At 49.0% G+C, this 8161-nt stretch overlaps 1 protein-coding gene across 2 annotated transcripts in view; it reads right to left on the reverse strand.

The window, feature by feature from the left end:
- mios (missing oocyte, meiosis regulator, homolog (Drosophila)) overlaps window positions 1–6571 on the reverse strand; it is a 66263-nt gene extending 59692 nt beyond the window's left edge. For both annotated transcript variants that reach the window (XM_085988355.1, XM_085988354.1), the window contains exon 1: window positions 6465–6571. The gene's annotated coding sequence lies outside the window, so the exon portion shown is untranslated. The remainder of the gene's footprint in view (window positions 1–6464) is intronic.
- Between the last annotated feature and the right edge of the window lie 1590 nt (window positions 6572–8161).

The raw sequence follows: 8161 nt of genomic DNA on the forward strand, positions 1-8161 counted from the left end.
ACCTGCCTGGTTCAGATATTCAATCACGGAGTCTGCCAGAGAGGACTTAGACTGTAACTTCCACCCCCAGGATTCACTTTGGCGCAACTTCAACTTGAGAGAGATTCCGCCCATCAAGGAAGATAGCCACGAGGTGATCGTTAGACAACAGATAAGAGTGGGTTTGAACCTTGGATTGACAGACAACAGGTAGCAAGAGCTACTCTGAGGCAGCGTTGTGAGCAACACGCTGACAATAAAATATTTGAATGCTTCGCCATCATCCTCCTGACCACAGCACAGGTACACATCCCATCCCATCCCATGGTGATTTCACCAGTTAGAGGTACAGAGCTTCAGTAACAGCTGAAATCCAAAGTAGATAGTGAACCCTCAATATACCTTTTCATATCTGCCCAACTGGTTTAGCCATTCACAGCCAGATCTGGCTGGACCTCAAAGCACTATTGGGTCCTGCTCTCGTCTGCCAAAATTGCTCACTATTACAGAATCATTCTGGAATGCAAAGACAAACCCCAGCTTCTATCCTCTACTGCTAACTGTCTTCTTAAAGCCCTCTCCCCTGTCTCCTTCACCCTCACCTCCAACAGTAAGTGTGAAGAGCTAATGGACTTCTTTGTCTCTAATATTGAGGCCATCTGTTCAGCTGCCTCTGCCACTTCCCTTCCGTCCCTATGTCCACCGGGTCAAACTTTCTCCAAGGTTCCCCCATGCCCTAGCGCTGAACTCGCATCTTTCTCCAGTTTCTCTCTGATCTCCACTCATGACCTCTCTGTGCGCATCTTGTCCACGAGACCCACTTCCTGCTCCCACTAAATTGCTGACTACCCAACTTCCTTTTCTGGCTCCCACGTTAGGTGACATTGTTAACCGTTCTCTCTCCTCTGGTACCCCTCTACATCAAATCTGCCGTTATCACCCCTCTCTTCAAAAAAAAAAAACCCTTGACCCCTCAGTCCTTGCAATCTACCGCCCCAACGCCAACCTCCCTTTCCTCTCCAAAGTCCCTGAACGTGTTGTCGCCTCCCAAATCCGTGCCCATCTTTCCTGCAACTTCTTGTTTGAATCCCTCCAATCCGGTTTCCACCCCGCCACAGTACCGAAACGGCTCTCAAAGTCACAAATGACATCTTTTGCTGTGACAAAGATAAACTATTGACCTGTCTGCAGCCTTCGACACAGCTGACCACTCCAACGCCTCTCCACCGTAGTCCAGCTGGGTGGGACTGCTCGCCTGGTTCCATTCTTATCTATCTAATCGTAGCCAGAGAATCATCTGCAATGGCTTCTCTTCCTGCTCCCACATCGTTGCCTCTGCTGACCCCCCCAGGATCTATCCTTGGCCCCCTCCTATTTCTCATCTACATGCTGCCCCTTGGTGACATCATCCAAAAAACACAGCGTCAGTTTCCACATGTACGCTTACGACACCCAGCTCTACCTCACCACCACTTCTCTAGACCCCTCCACGGTCTCTAAATTGTCAGACATCCAGCTCTGGATGAGCAGAAATTTTCTCCAATTAAATATTGGTGAAGACCGAAGTCATTGATTTCGGTTCCCGCCACAAAGTCCGTTCCCTAGCCATTGACTCCACCCTCTCCCTAACATCTGTCTGAGGCTGAACCACACTGTTCGCAACCTTGGTGTCATATTTGATCCCAAGATGAGCTTCCGACCACATAACTGCAGCATAATTAAGACCGGCAATTTCCATCTCCATAACATCGCCCATCTCCGCCCTTGCCTCAGCTCAACCACTGCTGAAACTCTCGTCCATGCCTTTGTTACCTCTAGACTTGACCATTCCAACGCACTGCTGGTTGGCCTCCCATGTTCTACCCTACGTAAACTGGAGGTCATCCAAAACTTGGCTGCCCGTGTCCTAACTCGGACCAAGTCCTGTTCGCCAATCACCCGTGCTCGCTGACCTACACTGGCTCCCGGTTAAGCAGCACCTCTATTTCAAAATGTTTATCCTGGTTTTCAAATCCCTCCATGGCCTCACCCCTCCCTATCTCTAATCTCCTCCAGCCCCACAACCAACACCCCAACCCCCCCCCCAGATATCTGCACTCCTCATATCTGCCCTTTTGAGCATCCCTGATTATAATCGCTCAACCATGGTGGCCTTGCCTTTGGTTGCCTAGGCCATAAGCTCTGGAACTCCCCCCGAAACCTCTCCGTCTCGCTACCCTCCTTTAAGACACTCCTTAAAACCTACCTCTTTGACCAAGCTTTTGATCATCTGTCCTAATTTCTCCTTAAGAACATAAGAAATAGGAGCAGGAGTAGGCCAATCGGCCCCTCGAGCCTGCTCCGCCATTCAATAAGATCATGGCTGATCTGATCCTAACCGCCAATCCACTACCACAGAACCATCTCCTGAATCTAACAGAATAAGACACACGAAATAGGAGCAGGATCAGGCTACACGGCCCCTGGGCCCGCTCCGCTACCCACAGGGCCATGACCGATCCGAACCTAGACTCATGTCCAAATTCCTGCCCGCTCCCCGTAACCCTTAATTCCCTTTACTTCTAGGAAACTGTCTATTTCTGTTTTAAATTTATGTAATGATGTAGCTTCTACAGCTTTTTGGGGCAGCATATTCCATGGACCTACCACCCTCTGAGTGAAGTAGTTCCTCCTCATCTCAGTTTTGAAAGAGCAGCCCCTTATTCTAAGACTATGCCCCCTAGTTCTAGTTTCACCCATCATCGGGAACATCTTCCCCGCATCCACCCGATCCAACCCCTTCACAATCTTATATGTTTCAATAAGATCGCCTCTCATTCTTCTGAACTCCAATGAGTAGAGTCCCAATCTACTCAACCTCTCCTCATATGTCCATCCCCTCATCCCCGGGATTAACCAAGTGAACCTTCTTTGTACTGACTCGAGAGCAAGTATGTCCTTTCTTAAGTATGGACACCAAAACTGTACGCAGTATTCCAGGTGCGGTCTCACCAATACCTTGTACAACTGAAGCAATACCTCCCTATTTTTATATTCTATCCCCCTAGCAATGAAAGCCAACATTCCATTGGCCTTCTTAATCACTTGCTGCACCTGCATACTAACCTTTTGAGTTTCGTGCACCAGGACCCCCAGATCCCTTTGTACTGCAGTACTTTCCAGTTTCTTGCCATTAAGATAATAACTTGCTCTACGATTTTTCCTGCCAAAGTGCATAACCTCACACTTTCCAGTATTGTATTCCATCTGCCAAATCTCTGCCCACTTACTTAGCCTGTCGATGTCCCCTTGCAGGTTTTTTATGTCCTCCTCACTCACTACTTTCCCTCCCATCTTAGTATCATCTGCAAACTTTGATATGTTACACTCGGTCCCCTCCTCCAAATCGTTAATATAGATTGTAAAGAGTTGGGGACCCAGCACTGACCCCTGCGGAACACCACTAGTTACTGATTGCCAGTCCGAGAATGAACCATTTATCCCAACTCTCTGCCTTCTGTTAGATAGCCAATCCTCTATCCATGCCAGAATATTACCCCCAATCCCGTGATTATTTATCTTAAGCAATAATCTTTTGTGTGGCACCTTGTCAAATGCCTTTTGGAAGTCTAAATACACTACGTCCAGTGGTTCCCCTTTATCCACCCTATACGTTACTTCCTCAAAGAACTCCAGCAAATTTGTCAAACATGACTTCCCCTTCATAAAACCATGCTGACTTTGTCCTATTAAATTATTATCCAAATGTCCTGTTACTGTCTCCTTAATAATGGACTCCAAAATTTTACCTACCACAGATGTTAGGCTAACCGGTCTATAGTTTCCAGCCTTCTGTCTACTGCCCTTTTTAAATAAGGGTGTTACATTAGCAGTTTTCCAGTCTGCCGGGACCTTTGCAGAGTCCAGGGAGTTTTGGAAAATTATTACCAATACATCCACAATCCCTACCGCCACTTCCCTCAAGACCCTAGGATGTAAGCCATCAGGTCCAGGTGATTTATCTGCCTCGAGTCCCATTATTTTACCGAGTACCACTTCCTTAGTGATTTTGACCATGTTTAGCTCCTCCCCCCCTTTAGCCCCCTGTTTGTCTAGTGTTGGGATATTCTTAGTGTCTTCTACTGTAAAGACTGATGTAAAATATTCATTCAGTGTTTTTGCCATTTCCATATTTCCCACCATTAATTTCCCGGTCTCATCCTCTAAGGGACCAACATTTACTTTAGCCACCCTTTTTCTTTTTATATAACTATAAAAACTCTTACTATCTGTTTTTATATTTTTTGCTAATTTACTTTCATAATCTATCTTCCCTTTCTTAATCAATCTTTTTGTTATTTTTTGCTGTCTTTTAAAGTTTTCCCAATCCTCTATCCTCCCACTAGATTTGGCTACCTTATATGCCCTTGTTTTTAGTCGAATACTATCCTTAATTTCTTTACTTAGCCACGGATGGCTGTCTTTTCCTTTACACCCTTTTCTTCTCAGTGGAATATATATTTTTTGGAAGTTGTAAAATAACTCCTTAAATGTACACCACTGATCATGTATCGTCTTACCCTTTAATCTATTTTCCCAATCCACTCTACTCAATTCCACTCTCATACCTTCATAGTCTCCTTTATTCAAGCTTAGCACGCTTGTTTGAGATCTAACCTTCTCACCCTCTAATTGAATATGGAATTCAACCATGTTATGGTCACTCATTCCAAGGGGATCCTTTACTAGGACATTTTTAATTAATCCCGTCTCGTTACACAGGACCAGATCTAAGGTTGCTTGCCCCCTGGTCGGTTCAGTTGCATACTGCTCAAGAAACCCATCCCTAATACACTCAATGAACTCATCCTGAAGGCAGCCCTGCCCAATTTGATTTGTCCAATTAATATGATAGTTAAAATCCCCCATAATTATAGATGTTCCCTTATTACAAGCCTCAACTATTTCCTGATTGATACTCCGTCCAACAGAGTTGCCACTGTTCGGAGGCCTATAGACTACACCCACTAGTGTTTTTTCCCCCTTATTATTCCTTATCTCCACCCAAACTGTTTCATTATCCTGATCTTTTGACCCAATATCATTTCTCTGTATTACAGTGATTCCTTCCTTTATTAACATAGCCACCCCACCTCCCCTTCCTTCCTGCCTGTCCTTCCTGATCGTTAAATAACCTGGTATGTTTAATTCCCAGGCATTGTCACCCTGCAGCCATGTTTCTGTAATGGCCACAAGATCATACCCATATAGTTATTTGTGCCATTAACTCGTCTTATTTTGTTACGAATGCTACGTGCATTCAGATAGAGAACTTTCAAATATGTTTTGTGACACTTAGTTCCTGCTTTTGCCCTTTTTATTACTTTACCTTTTACTCCATACCTTCTGCCCCTTCCTGATACACTCTGGTTTTTAATTTCCCCACTGCTACCTAAGTCTATGACCTTCTCTGTTGTCATTTTTATTATTTGCTCTCTAAGAACCTCCCCCCCACTAGTTAGTTTAAAGCCCTCTCTACAGCCCTAGTTATATGATCCGCCAGGACTCTCGTCCCAGCACTGGCCAAGTGAAGCCCGTCCCAACGGAACAGCTCCCTCCTGCCCCAGTACTGGTGCCAGTGTCCCAGGAAGCAAAACCCATTTCTCCCACACCAGTCTTTGAGCCACGCATTTAACTCTCTAATTTTATTTGTCCTAGCCAAATTCGCTCGTGGCTCAGGCAATAATCCAGAGATTACCCTTGTGGTTCTGCTTTTTAATTTGGCCCCTAGCTGCTCAAACTCCCTCAGCAGAACCTCCTTCCTTGTCCTATCTATGTCGTTGGTACCAACATGGACCACGACAACTGGATCCTCCCCCTCCCACTCCCACTCCAAGTTTCTCTCCAGCCCAGAGGAGATGTCCTTAACCCTGGCACCGGGCAGGCAACAATTAAGTGGCTCGGTGTCAATTTTTTTTGTCTTGCAGTACTCCTGTGAAAGGCCTTGGGACGTTTTGCTACGTTAAAAGCACTATATAAATACATGCTGTTGTTGTTATTTAGCAGGAGTTGGGGCGTCCAACATAAATGCTGGGGGTGGGGGTCAGAAACACTAAGCCCCGCCCCTGCCTATGATGATTGACACGCGCCATTCATGTGTCACTGCGATCTCTGCCAACTGGAAGTACCCAACCCCCACCCAACCCGACCCGACTCCCCGGAGCGGAGCCACAGGCCTCGAGCCCACCAGGCGCTGATTGCCGCTTAAACTTCAGCACTCAGCCGCCTCTTCATTCCCCTGCCCGGCACTCGGCTGCCGGACCGGGGCCCAAGGCCGGCTGGTTTCGCGGCCCGACCGACGCAGCTTTCTTTCTGTCCGTCGGGCCTGAACGAGCCAGCGCCGGCCACTTGCTGCACGTAAAAGGCCTCACTCAGACCAATTCCCTCCACCTACACTGGGTAATTGGTGCCTACTACCAGCCGCAGGCCGAAGCCCCGATACTCACCCAGCCGGCACCTCGAGCGTTAACGCCGGCTTCATCCGGAAAGACGAACCGAGCTGGCTTTACAGCGCATGCGCGGTCCTCTTACTCCCACCCCTTCCCCGCGGGCGTAGTGTTTGTTCACGTGACGCCTGACGTTTCAGCAGAACCTCTCGACCCCGCCTCTTCACTTTGATCGGGGCTCTGGGAAGGCAGTGGCTGCTGACAGTGGAGTTGCAGGACAGACTGAGGGATGCAAAGCGGTCAACATTGGGAAATATTAGAAGTGGAGATCTGAGATGAGACAAATTGCAAACACATTTATACATCACATTATTTTAAAGCAAAGTTAGTGATTGTCACTCCGAATATAAGTGACTAGCTGGAGTGCCCGGCGGTGCCGAGGGTTTTTTGAGGGCATGTTGTTGTTGGGAGTAGAGAGAGAGAGGCGGTGGGAGAGAGAGAGATGGGGGTGGGGGAGAGAGAGAGATGGGGGGGAGAGAGAGATGGGGGGAGAGAGGGAGAGATGGGGGGGAGAGAGAGAGATGGGGGGAGAGAGAGAGAGATGGGGGGAGAGAGAGAGAGATGGGGGAGAGAGAGATGGGGGGAGAGAGAGATGGGTTTAGTTTAAGTTTAGATTAGTCTAGATAAAGTAAGGAAGGAAAAGACCGCCAAAAAGACTACCAAAGAATAAAAAACCAGAGGAAAATAGAGAAAAAATAAAGGAAAAAAGCCAAAGCAAAAAGAAATAAGAGAAGAATTACACAAACCATAGAAGAACCCGAACAGCAGCCACACGGGGCCTCAGCAGCAGCAGTTGAATCGGCAGCATCGGGACCGAGGCAAAGCGATTCGAGGAGGCGAGGTGACTCAGGCCGCAGCCCAGCAATCCAGCACCCGGCACAGCCGAGGTGACTCGGGCCGCAGCCCAGCAATCCAGCAACCGGCACAGCCGAGGGGACTCGGGCCGCAGCCCAGCAATCCAGCAACCGGCACAGCCGAGGTGACTCGGGCCGCAGCCCAGCAATCCAGCAACCGGCACAGCCGAGGGGACTCGGGCCGCAGCCCAGCAATCCAGCAACCGGCACAGCCGAGGGGACTCGGGCCGCAGCCCAGCAATCCAGCACGGCACAGCCGAGGTGACTCGGGCCGCAGCCCAGCAATCCAGCACCCGATCGAGAACGGGGCACAGCCGAGGGGACTCGAGCCGCAGTCCAGCAATCCAGCACCCAAACGGGAACGAGGCACAGCCGAGGTGAGATAGAAAGCAAGGGAAAGGCCTGAGGAGCCAGGCCATCAGGCACAGAGACCTCTGAGGAGAAGGGGAGCAACCAGAAGGCTCCCAACCAAGACTGTGAGTACAGGGCCCAGGGAGGGAGACTGAAGCCAGGGAAAGGTCCGAGGAGCCAGGCCTAGACAGAGGCCCAGAGACCTCTGAGGGGGGAGGGGAACAGCCCGGAGGCACCGGGAAACAGCGGCTCACAGACTCAGACCTGGGAAGGGTGAACCCAGGAGCTGAGGCCCAGGGACCACGGGGTCGGAGAGGGGGACCGGGAAAGGCCGCGAACAGGGAGAGGGAAACACCAAACCCGGGGCCCCAGAAAAGCTTATTCTAAGATCAACAATACTTTCTCTACACTACCAATAATGAGCGAATCAGAAGAGCCACAACAGCCCCCGAGGGACACTGAGAGCAACCGCTTCCAGATTCCCCCCAACAC

Source organism: Somniosus microcephalus, chromosome 5, assembly GCF_052327205.1.
Source record: "Somniosus microcephalus isolate GS21.2 chromosome 5, FLI_Smic_1.0, whole genome shotgun sequence".
NCBI classification, from domain to species: Eukaryota; Metazoa; Chordata; class Chondrichthyes; order Squaliformes; family Somniosidae; genus Somniosus; species Somniosus microcephalus.